Source organism: Pleuronectes platessa, chromosome 15 (genome assembly GCF_947347685.1).
Source record: "Pleuronectes platessa chromosome 15, fPlePla1.1, whole genome shotgun sequence".
In the NCBI taxonomy this organism is placed as follows: Eukaryota; Metazoa; Chordata; class Actinopteri; order Pleuronectiformes; family Pleuronectidae; genus Pleuronectes; species Pleuronectes platessa.
This window is the reverse complement of record NC_070640.1, coordinates 10,525,204-10,537,324: the sequence shown is the minus strand read 5'-3', so window position 1 is coordinate 10,537,324 and position 12,121 is coordinate 10,525,204.

Below are 12,121 nucleotides of genomic sequence, written 5' to 3'. Positions count from 1 at the left end.
ATTTTGTCCAATACTCACTCTGCTTTTTGCTCCGTTTTAGTCTCCACCAGCTCCTGAGAGAAATGTCTGGCTCTTAATCTACTAAATCCTTCACTGTGTTCACGGGTGAGTCACTAACTTTGTCTCTCAGGCATAAGCAGTGTCCTGTTTGGGTTAAATCTACAGGCCTTTAAATCAAAACTATGAATCAAGAGATGCTGTTTATTAAGCTCTGAAATTAAATTCACATTTTGACCTTATTATAGAAGTCAAGTTATTCAAGTTGCCTGAATGGGGGAAGTTTCCTGTGGTGAGTAATTTTCTTCTCAGTCTTACGGTTACAGATCAGCAAAACATTAGTTGATTTTATAGACATTCACCAATGATGTGAATTCTCAGAAAACTGCTATTGATACGTAAACTGCATCGAAAATGTGGTGAAACAAAGTTTCATGAAAACATCATATTGTTGCAGTACTTTGACGACAAATACACACTAATGACTATCAGCCTTTAAAGGCCCAATGTATGTTTTTATAGACCATACAGACAGACAGTATTATCCATGACATGAGGCAAGAGTTTCAAATATTTACAAAAAAACCCCACAGGCTTATTTTGCTTCTGAGTAAATCACTGAACTAATACTTTTCCTTGTAGCTTACATGTGGTTATGTCTCGTTTAAGTCGCTGTGTCTATATTTGCAAATCATCATCTAAGTTCGGGGTTATAGTAGTTTATGTTGTGCGATTTATTTTTAGTTCAGTCTCTTTTTCCTAGTTTTAGCCATCACATATTCCTCTTGTTAATATTGAACCCATCCAAGTTGTTGTTGGAACGTCACTATGAAGAAGTCAGATGATCAAATAGACAAATGTAGTAGGTTTAGATTAATCAAAAACATTCTTTGGAGGTAAAACCAAAAGTGACTGCACCTGAGAAGTTGGTAATCATCCAAACAGTAAATCCAGTGTGTTGTTTTTTTCATTTTCTCTCACACATAAGTTTGAATAACCAAACAACTTTACAAAAAAACTCTCTTATCGTCCTTTCCCCCTGATTTCAGTAATTACAATGTTATTATTACTGATACAAATAATGACCAAAACTAAAAAGAACAATGGATGTAATTTGTATATGCTGCAGGTCTGGGCAGCAGGAACCCGCCTGGTCATCAGACAGCGCCGCGGCCTCGGCCTCAGCCTCAGCCCGGGGCCACATGCTGGCAGGGTACTGGGGAGTCAGAGGGGGGTCAGTTTCCCAGCCATCCAGGGAGGCCGGGACCTGAGACCTCCTCTGAGGGCGCCCATCTGACGCCTAATCCCCAGGAAATACAGGCAGGTTTCACCCCCCACACCCGCCCTCCACCTCTCCCATTTGCTTCCCTCCATCCCATCATCCATCCCACCATCCCTCTCCGCTTCTCCTCCCAGGGCAGAAAAGCCCCATAAATTCAAAGCATCTGTACGGGCAAGGGCCAATCCGAGGGCCGCCTTTCCCAGAGCCCGCGCAGATGAAATTTTATTCTTTGCACGAAAAAGTTACAGGGGGGAGGGGGGGAGGAAAAACAGAAAATAAAGTAAAGCAAACAGTGGGGGAAGATCAAGGAGGAGAGGAGACGAGGGGTAAGGCGCTGGTCATCAGAGATCTGTCCGGCGTTCCAGTGTGTTCGTAATAAGAAAGTAATACTAGGTTCTTTATGCCTGTGAGACCTGAGCCGAGCCCGATAACAACAACAGCCTGCGTCCAACTGCTACTGGTCCCGGACATTTTCTCTCCCAGTGTGAGTGTAGGAACGACCTGTAGTAGCAGATTAAGTGGGTCGAAGAAAAGGTTAAGTTTATCACTCTCGTTATTTTACAAAACTGGCATTAAAAACTAACAGAGTGGCTTTTTTCAATCAAGAACTTCCAGTACAAAAGCATTTCTCATGTGGATTTAGCATAACACCTCAGATGCCTTTTATTTTAGTAAATTCTTTGTAACTTGATAAACGTTGGTAAGAAAAATAGATCTGTTTTTTAAGAGAGGCCAATCAAAGCAGCCTAAACACTCACACTATGGGTAAAAAATACAATGCAAGAATAGCACTTCAGGGCAAATCTCGGCCAAGGTCCGAGAGTCCCCTTACGGAATCACATTCAAATTCACTACATCCAGATTTTCATTTGGAACTGCACCAAATTGCAAACACAATTTTCTTTTAAACATTTGAAGTCACCCTGACTAAATATTTGTATATTAGTTAAAGTGTAAGTAAATGTGATGCACTGTTGGATTTTATAGTCTCTGCAGTTTGTGGACAACTAAAATCTACATATTGCACTTTTTGGTATGAACACAAAGTCTTGCAAATTGTGCAACTTTGAAAGAACTTTGGAAATTGAATTCTCCCCCCCCCCCCCCCCCCCCCCCCCCAAAAAAAGCAAAAGGCTTTTACAAAAATTGTGATATTTACATTTTGTTTTCATTTTTCCAGTACATACATGCATACATGCTCTGAATCTGTATTTTGTGTGGAATGAAGACTCAGCTTATGTTTCCTTTAACCTCCAAGTTGACCCCTAAAACCCCCCCTCCAGGACCTCGCTTTGAAAAAACCTGTGCACCAGACTATCCTGCTCATGTTAGAATAAATTCATAAAAGCTCCTAATCCCTCCGGGGTGAAACTGGTTTTTAAGTTGGGAAGGAAATAAAGCGTCTGTGAAGTATATTTGTGAGCACGGTTGGTGTCAAACTGACGGTCAAACTGATGCTTTTGATTGTTTTTTGGTCAGAGCCGTGTTTCATGTGGTCCGGCACAAAGTCACAGGCCGAGATTTGATCATTTGAAACGACTCAAATGTTGGTTTTACACATGTGCGAGTGAAAAATCAGGATCTGACCTCACCCGACCCAAATCAGTTATTTTTGGAAACCGTGTGCTCCGTGTCGACCTGACTCAGCTAGAATGAGACAGAGTGTGAAACTTTCTGGCTGAAAAATTCATTCATCACTTTCTGTGTTTCATATTTCACTTTCCTGACGTTCTCAGCTGCCTGCCAGCGCGGCATCATGGGTGAAGCTCATCTCATCTCGAAACAAAACAGAACGTTTCGCAAGATTTTCAGGAGAAGCTGCAGTTGTAATAAAAAATACATCTCTCTTCACCTTGGGACCAGATTTAAAACAATTTATAATATTAAAAAGGTTCAACAACTTTCTGAATTTTCCCCACAGTAAATGTAAAGCTGTCAGCATCTGTGTTTTCCAGATGTTGAAATGTGAACGCAATCAGTTCTTGGCGCTTTTTCTTCTGCATTTTCCGACCGTATCACTGGACACGACGTTGATTTTGGCTGATTCTGCAAAACCACCATCGCGTTCAATTATATATATTTTTTACTTTCAATGCCAGCCTCCTTTAAACATATGTTCTCCGCCGGATTCTGAAGTGATGGGGTTCTAGGAGAAATATATATATATATATTCTCGGCCAAAGTTTGAACACATTTGGTTATTTCACAAGAGAGGTTTTTTTCCTCTTCTCACATCCTGCCCACTTCAAACCAGCGAGTCAGATGGAAGCAATATACAGCTCAGAGTCTGATGGCAGCTGTTGCTATTTGCTTATAGACTTTGGAAAAAAAAAGCTGCTGTCAATCGAATCTGATCCAACCACATCTACTCAGCTCTGAAGAAGCTAAATGTAAAATGTATGAAAAAGAATAAATTAAGTGTCGTTTTGATAATGTTTTAATAATGTGCTGATATTTTCGGTTAGAGATAAATATTTAAGATTTGATACCCAGATTTAAATCACCTACTTCTACAGTAAAACCTGGCGGGGTTAAGGATTAAGTTCATGGAAAACAATTGTGGGGGTTTGTCAAATAACATGCCATTAAGGAGGCTCCAATAAATATTTGTTATCTCATCTCCACTTATCTTATGCGTGGAGCGTTGCACGTCTTCCCTACTTCCTACCAATTTCAGCCGTCTGCTCTCCTGTCAATATAACGCTAAAGATACCTTAAAGATATCTTTTAAAATGTCAGAGACGTCGCTCGTAAGAAGAATTATCGCATGACTCTTTTTAGAGTTTCAGTTTGTGCTTTATCGCTCTAATAATGTCAGAGCTGTTTTCTGCAGATGAATGATAATGTTGCTTTACGACCGCAGGATATATAAGCAAGTGTTTGCCAGGAAGCTCTGATCGTCAAACCTTCAAAGGTGGTGATATGTCAACACAACTTGTTTCCACTGCCCAGAAGTGGCCAACTACACATGTTGAATGAGCTAAACCAATCAACCGACATGAACAGAGATGTCTGATCTTGCTGTAAAAGCCAGGGTTTGCTCAGTCACACCATATTGTGTACATCGAATGGCTTCGGTTTAAAAAGTCACACTTTTGACAGCAAGTAAGTGAGTGAAACTTTGAGCTTCTCGCTAAAAAATAAAACAAAATAGAACTTCATGTGTTTGTGCTGATCATTGACATGACGGACGATGTGCGATGTCCAACATAATTCCGAGGGAGTCTTTTAATACCCGTTCAACGCCACCCTCAATGCACAACATGCAAACTCTATCCTGCATCAGCACTGAATGTTGGCGGTAAATTTAATGCTAATGCTGAATAATCCAATGAGAAGTCCTGGCATCTCAACAGGTTACTAAAAAAGGAAGCTAGGCTGTGCTCCTGCGGCCTAACGTGAGCCTGTGTCCCTTAATCCCATGATTCACAACCATTAAACAAGGCTATGAGGGGATATCCAACATCTGCTAAACACAGGGGGGGTGCCACCCTCCCCACTCTGTCACCTACAGTCCACGAGTCCTCACCGAGCTTGGACGTCTCTGTCCATGCAGCCCCAGAGTGTGAGGACACAAATTAGTTTCGGACAAGGAAGGTTACAGCCTCTGACGTTCTCCTGCCACCTCGAAAGGGTTAAGTCCGATCCCAGGCTGGCCTGATCACACTGTTGGGCCATTTAGTGTCGGAAACCTGATAGTTTGGTTCCTTTTGATGGCCTGATTCCCAGGCTTAGGAGAATAAATTAAAAGCAATCCCCGCCGAGGCCTCAGCTGCAGCAGCAGGGCATACTGATTTAGGATTTTCATCTGGGGAGCTTTTCTCTCCCTTCCTGCTCTCCTCTTCCACAACCCCCATCCACCCGTTCATCCATCCATCCACCGCCACCCCTGCCCCACTGAGGAAAATGGTGAATATGCTTTAAAAATATGGCAATAATGAAGTCTCAGTGCAGCTGTCAGTCACTGTGAGGAGACAGAGAGGGAGCACAGGGATGGAGATGTGTCGCCCCGTGGCTCAAGAGTCTGAGATTCAAACCCTTCAGTCCTGATCCCCGATTCCTCGTCGCGATGTCAGGGGCTTTATCACAGCCGGCAGTCCTATGGCCGAGGGGGGAACAACAATATGTGTAATGTGTGTTTAGACTACTGATCTGTGAGGCTGTGTCGTCTGGGACTGGGACCAGAGGAGCAGAGTGAAAAAATTGTGAAAATGGTGAATAATAGAGAAAGTAAAAATCCTGGATACTTCTGAACCAAAATGTTCTTCCACATCCTTCCACCAAGTTTCGTGGAAATCAGTAGATTTTGTTGTTGTTGTTGTAATCGAATAGATGTGAAAGACAAGCATCTCACACTAAAAGTGTAATAATAAAAACTGTCTGTTTGCCTTCACAGACGACTTTAAATGTCTGTTTGCCTTCACAGACGACTTCCTGTGTGAGGGAGAATCCTCACAAGGATCCTCACAAGGATGTTACTTGGTCACGCAGGGTGAATCCATAACTGGAATTGGGCGGCTCCTCTTTGTGATTCAGGCTGAAGAAGGAGAAGAAGGGCGTATTACAGACTGGAGCATGGCGTGGTTTTGCAATGAGGTCCAAGTCAGTCTCAACTGTGAATTTCAATGAGTCATCTAATATCAATCTAATATCACTTACTTTCTTTCTTTCTTTCCTCGCCTCATCTGTCATCTGCAGAGTGGGTGGTCACTGCGATGTCTTCCTCCACAGTTTGACACAGAATATCATTTTAGTAGAATAAAGCAGAACCATCCTGAGCCTTTAGGCGTAAATCACATTGTAAATGACCTTGTTTCAAGTCAAATATGAATGTTGGGGCTCGTCGACACTTGGATGACACCACACGAGCAGTATGGATGCACGCTAGGTTTTTTCTGATGTTTATTATGTCTGAAGAAGGACTCACCATTGACTTCAGTTGTATTGAGACTCCAGCAGTGTGTTGTGGACTCAAACACTTCACCCACAGTTGCATCGGCATAGTGGTGAGTAGATAATGAGTGAATTTCATTTTCCTGTGAACTATCCCTTCAAGTATCAGTATCACATTTAATGTAAAACACATGAATGCTCAGTTATAACTGAACTAAACTGGACCTGACATCACCATTCGTCCCATTGAAACAATATGAATCACTCAACTACTTGATCGACAACAAGAGATGAACTGTGGCAGTGAACGTCTCCTCGTGAGACCAGGACAACAGGGTCAGTTAACGCATCACTGGACAGTTGTAAATTGCATTTATTGGTCTTGCCTGGGTCTTGCTGGGTCTTAGGGTTATACTGAGGTTACTCAAGGCTCAAACATCTCCAGACAGATATATATTCACGACACACACGCACACGCACACACACGCACACACACATAGGCCCTATCTCTTTGTGTGCTGGGTTAATCTGTGGGCCAGATCAAAGGGTCAGGTCCAGAGATAAACTCCGGCCCTGGAGGGTCCGTCCCTCTTCTCTGTGTATATCTACAAATCATTAATCTCAAGGTGATTCGCGGCAGCTCACCGAGTAGCCCCAGAGGATCCTGGGCCAGATAGAGGAGGATTTGTCCGAGCCGTGGCTGTCGACCCCGCTGCCACTCACGTTGATGTTTCACTGTTGCTCAGCTTTGAGCCCCTGCATGCTCTGAAGCAGACATGAGAGCCACTCAAGACACCCCGAGAGATAAAAGAGCCTTCACCCCTGATAGGATGGGACCTCGCTGAAAACACACCACACAAATTATACTCTCTCCCGGCTTTGTACGATGGATCTCCAAGAAGCTTTCCTTTTGAAAAGGCCAAATATTCAGCCGCTTGAATATCTGGAGGCTTTATTGGGCAGAAAATGTTCGACGGAAAACAAAAGGCTGTGCCTGTTCCTGCTTGATTCGGAATACACTTGTAACAATGAGGACAGGGGTGGATGAATGGGTGCATGTGTCATCGCTGCTGACATGCTAAATGAAGGGTATCAAAGCATGTAGGTTAGGCGTGGAGGGAGGGCCAGGGCGAGAGAGGAAAGAGGCAGAGGGAGAAAGTGCAGGAGAGATAACGTTCAAAAAGAACAAACAAACCAGAAAAAAATGCAGTTTCCATTATGGGGCTTCTCTGCAGTCAGCATGTTTCTTCATCACTGTGATGCCTGTGTGCGGCAGAGGGAAGTCAGCCCCTGGCTAATTGGAATCCCAGCCTTCGTCAGAGGAGTGAGAAGACTCACCTCGGAGCTTTGACACCTTGAGAAAGAGACAGGTGACGCCAGGGTGTCCCCCACCCAAAAAGAGAGGAAGGGCGGAGGTTGGATGTGGGTGTACCTTAGGGCGCCGTGACTCAGGTTCTTCTCTGCGCTTGTTTGAATGTTGCTTTTCGTGTGTGTCGCAGTGTGTGTGTGTGTGTATTCTTGCATCAACATGCGGTAGCCTGCGTACTTTCAACACAGGGAGGTGAGTGGGTTTTCTCCGTGTCCGTGTGTCTTATTGCAGGTTTTCAGCAGGGTGTGACCACTGCACTGCATCCAACACGGACAACAATGACTAAGTGTTTCGAAATTTCTCACAGGTCGGTTTGTGGTGCGATGAAATACACAAAAGGATCATTGACATATTGAAGAGTTTACGTAAACCTTTTAAAACTGTCACCACACAAAACACAACGATTATTATTCCAATAAAAAAATAAGCCACAATGAACTCTTAGTTGTCATAAATATCTGTCAATGAATAAGCTAATTCACAAATGACCTAAAATATAAGTTGATCTGCAGGAATAGAATATATTGCATAAACAGTGATTGTTTTCATATCAGATTTCATTCTCATGAGAAAAGGATTTGGGGATATTTATTCAGTTTTCCTCCCGCACCTTGAAATCATTTCTATGACAGAAGAGAGACAATATAAAGAGATTTTACCTTTTCCAGCGCCGTCAAAGAGCTGGCGACTGTTTTCAGATTACATCTATCGGCATTTGGTTGGTGTTAGGCTGGTGTTCATTTCAAACGCTGGGTGTGACCCTAAATCCACTCAGGCCCGGCCAGAGCCCCGTTGACGCCACCGTTCCTCAGCCGACTGATTTCCTGAGAACACCAGAGGCCGGGAGTCAGATGGCGACAGATGGAGAGATGAAGATAAATGTGAACAGTGGTACGAAAAGCTCTGCAGAGGAATCGCTGGTCTTCCTGGGAACCATCTTAGCGTCATAGAGATTTACTAGTGAAATGGGCTTTTTATGATTAGTTAGATGACATGCGGCAAGTTAATCAAGGGTATCATTGTCTTCCTAACCATAACAATAGAAGACAGTTGACAATGGACAGTTACTAATCACTGAAATGTTTAGGTTGTCCAATATGAAATGTCCCTTTGCTGAGGAAATTCATATTTTGTACTTAAAAAAACAAGTTCAATACCCCTTCTCCTCTCAGCTGCTAAGTGCTCCACAGCAGTTTCAATTTCAGAGCAAACTGCTGCTCCTCACAGTTGATGACAGGCTGTAAAACTCAATGAGCTGAAAGAAGGTTATATGATAACTCATTGTGTCTCCATCGCCACGAGCTACACCTCTTAAATACACATTCGATCTATTGTTCAAAATGTAATGACAATATTAGATTTATGTTCCACTGATTTTCACCCGTTGCAACACATGAACAAAAGGCCTCACTGTAATGTGACATGTTTGCTAGTAACACACAGTGCTAGTAACACACAGTGCTCTTAGTGGCACAGTTTAGGTTCTCATAGCTGACAGAGTTGAATTTGTCTTGCTGTCACCATTGTCCCACATAAAGCGATGGTGATCCACAGTTTTTTTCATTTGGTTTATTTTTAAACTTTTTTGGTCTCAAGCAGCTCTTTTGGTAACCAATCCCTTTAAGACAATACAATATTTGTGCATTTAAATATGAATATAGTAAGTTGCTCTGTTCTAAACAAGGCCATCTAATTATCATAATTCAACTTTTGATTTAGAATTTTTACATTTCAGCACAGATTGGGTTTAAATGAAAACTAATTGACACCAAAAATCCTCCCAGTTTATTCTATGTAGTAAGTTTGCAGGTTTTGTATTATAAGGATAAGTGAGGATAACAACTTATCTCCATTCCTGACTATTGATCCTTTCTTCATTGTGAAAGAACAGATATTAGGTTACTGTACTGGGAGAGTATATTGTGGTTTTGAGAGATAAAACATTTATTATTCCTCGGGTAAAATTCCAAAATGTTCTCTTATCCCTCATCCAAACAACAACTGGTTGTGATCAAACAGCGGCTGATGTGTGGTGGTCTCAGCCTGTGCACTCTGGGTTTTTAGCCTCACACCATCATTCATTAATTAAAGCCTCTAAATAGAACGAGCACAACATTATGGACTTCAAAGCAGAAACACATTCACATGAACAAATGTCTGTCCCACACAACCAGATCTGTAATGGGCCTCATGTGGGTCCAAAGCTGTGGAATCTGGTACCTACATGTGAGTCGACTGACAGGAACAGAGACAAGCCCTGATATGATGGTCGATGTGCACGTACCTGTAGAAACACCAATATGTTCTATTCTAGCATGACTTGGTTGTTTTCAGCCAAATCAAAAGTGCTTGAAAATACATTTATTTGTGAAATTGGAAGTACTTTTCAAATTTAAATGACCAAAATAGAACAGTAAAAAAAGGATTGGTACAGATTCAGTAGGTTTAAGTACAGTCCATATGTAATAAAATGAATAAATGATTTGATTGTAGCCGACCAATCAGAGACATCACTATTACTGAGGATTGTGGGTTGTGTAGTTCTTCTCCTTGACACTGCGGAAAAAAACATGTTTTTTAATGTTTAAGTGGAAATAGACAGTTAACACAACATAGACAGAACAGCTCTTACATTCACATACATTCACACGTGCAGATTTAAAGTCATGTTTATGTTTATTTTTATGTCCGCCTGATGAATACAGACTAAATCCAATATTTACTTTAATTTTTGCTGTGCTTTGGTCTCCTCCAAGAAATATGTCGGTATTTCCCAGCTAATTTCTCCATCATGTTCTCCGGCTATTTGTTAACTTTGTCTCGTTTGTTAGAGATGCATTTCGTGGGTACAGAGAGATTGAACTAAGGTGAGGTGGAAAACCAAAACAATGAGCTGAAAGACCCTGAAAAACACCATCAAGCAACTCCCCAGTATCTTGAATTAGCTTCTCCATGCCTGGTAAACACCTACATCTTTTTAACTTCATGAAAATCAGTCAACAGCACCAAAAAGTTCTACCACTGATGCAGTGTTTGTTGCTGCACACGTGTCCCACTCTGATTTCAGGCCAGTCACACAGAGTGAGGTAAGAAAAGGCCCCTGAAGACAGATTAAGTCTGAGAAAATCTTCTCCGGAAGATCGACAGATGGAGCCGACCTGGTGGTCCTCTGCTGGGACCGAGGCAGAGAGAGGTCTGGGGGGGGGGGGGGGGGGAATTGTATTTCTGGCTGCATACGTAAACATGTGCCCGTGTGTATGTGTGCGTGTGTGTATTTTCACACAAGGTTGAGTCTGTGTGTCTGTGTCACGCCATCTTCTTTCTGTGCTCGCTCAGGCCACACATGTACCTCTTTGTCTGTGTGTTTTGGGTGTCAGGCTCTTGACGCTTTAAGCCTTTTCCCCTTTATGCTTTCAGGAAGACGGCAGGACCCTAGGCCTTAACCTGTCCCACACACACACACACACACACTCGCACACACACACACACACACACACACACACACACACACACACACACACACACACACACACACACACACACACATCCACACACCATCGAGCTCAAACAGCAGCCCTGGGTGTCATCTATTCCCTCTCTGAGTTCAAAGTCCAGCAGAACAATGAGGCACAATTAGGAGCTTACAGGCCTTACGCTGCCGGCTTTACAAATAGTGACAGAGTAGCACACACAAAGTACTTCTGTCTTTCTATTAATGTCTCTTGTTGTCTTTTACTAGTCTTTACCAAAGAAGGTATTTTAGGCAAGGTAAGTTTATTTATACGGTATCATTCAGAGACAAAGCAATTCAAATAACAAGACATAAGACCAACAATTAGACATTAAGAAGACATTCAAATTAAATCCTATGAACAAGGCCAATCACAGAGAAGGAGATAATGAATATCAGGGAGATAACAGTGTGATGTAATTCTTCCTAATCACTAATTTCATTGAATTTATTACTTTGAGGGAGACTTGACGGTCTATGAGGGAATGTGTTCATTTGATAATTGAGTAAAATGTATAAAACACATGTATTTAAAGATATATAAAATTTGTATTAAACTATTAAGAGCAATCAAGCATAAATCATTTATAAGAGTGCAACGTTTTTGATGTTAACCTGAATGTGTCAGACAAACGTCCTTACAGGTTTCCACCGACAAAAGTGATTCCTTCTTTGTTTTTGTTTGTTTTTGTTTAAGAAAGGATTAAAAGCAAATCATGTTTTTTCTTTATATATATTTGTTTGATTGACAACATAAATCACTATATAAAGTTAATCATTGATCAGCTATTTGATTAATCTTTCATATCCGAGTAATTACTGAACCTTTTTATATTTTTGTGTAATTTTGTGTAATCCACACATACACTGACAATATACTGTATAATACACACATACCCTTCACATGCGTTTACAAACACACACACAGAGAACATCACCCCCTCCATCCATTAAGCACATTGTCCATGGTGTCCCCTCTGTCTGCGTCCCAGTCATTGTGTGCGTCCAGTGTAACTGGATACCAGTCTAGACTGACTGGCTACTGCCTCTAATCCTCAGAAACATGCAG